Source organism: Penaeus monodon, chromosome 22 (assembly GCF_015228065.2).
Source record: "Penaeus monodon isolate SGIC_2016 chromosome 22, NSTDA_Pmon_1, whole genome shotgun sequence".
NCBI lineage: Eukaryota > Metazoa > Arthropoda > Malacostraca > Decapoda > Penaeidae > Penaeus > Penaeus monodon.
In genome coordinates this window covers 36,990,583-36,991,377 of record NC_051407.1, presented here as the reverse complement: position 1 = coordinate 36,991,377, position 795 = coordinate 36,990,583, and the positions used below count along the sequence as shown (strand labels likewise).

General features: G+C 32.3%; 1 pseudogene; it reads left to right on the top strand.

The window, feature by feature from the left end:
- Nucleotides 1–542: 542 nt before the first annotated feature.
- LOC119587425 overlaps nt 543–795 on the top strand; it is a 22,842-nt pseudogene continuing 22,589 nt past the window's right edge.

Here is a 795-nt window from a genome sequence, read left to right as displayed (position 1 = left end):
TGTATATATTCTTAATTAATGACTAAGCCTACTATAAACAGCTATCATTTTCCAAGAACATGGGAAGAAAATTATAAAAATAAAATGAAAATGAATGATGTCATAACATTCTAGTAAAGATTTGATGAATTCCTTAACATTGTCTTTATCTTCAAATCAATTTACACTTTGTAGAGCTATACACTATATACCTGTTGCATTTATAACATCATACTAACATGTTTTCATAACTGCAATAAAGTTGTCACAATTGCGTATGAATTCAAGATCGGAAGACAATTTACACGGGATCACGCGACTCTTCCACCTGTCCGGATGTATGATTTTTGGTTTTAGATAAGAAAAGGGTATCAACATGACTCATATATTGCATTATTTCATGGTTTTATCAAATTATTGATTAAAAAATTACATTAATGATAGTTAGAATTCGTCATATGCTATCAGTACTATTAAAGATAATGTCTAATAAATGAAGATAAAGTCAATTCCAAGTTCAGATATCGGACGTTTGTATATCTCATCAGCTGATCGCCAAAACAACAACACGACAGGGACAATGAGCACGTGGAAGCGGGAGATAATGATGATTTTGGCCATATATTCCCTAGTGGCTGTTACTTCCTCTGTGACTAATGACGTCCAAGGAAGAAGTCACCTAAGACTCACTGCCCCTTGTAATAAATACATGGTCATTTGTTAATTCAACAGCAAAAGGTAAGGATATTGTTGAAGGAATGTTTCTGATTATTAGTACACTAGATTATATGTATTTGATTATAGAAGCGTTTGGTG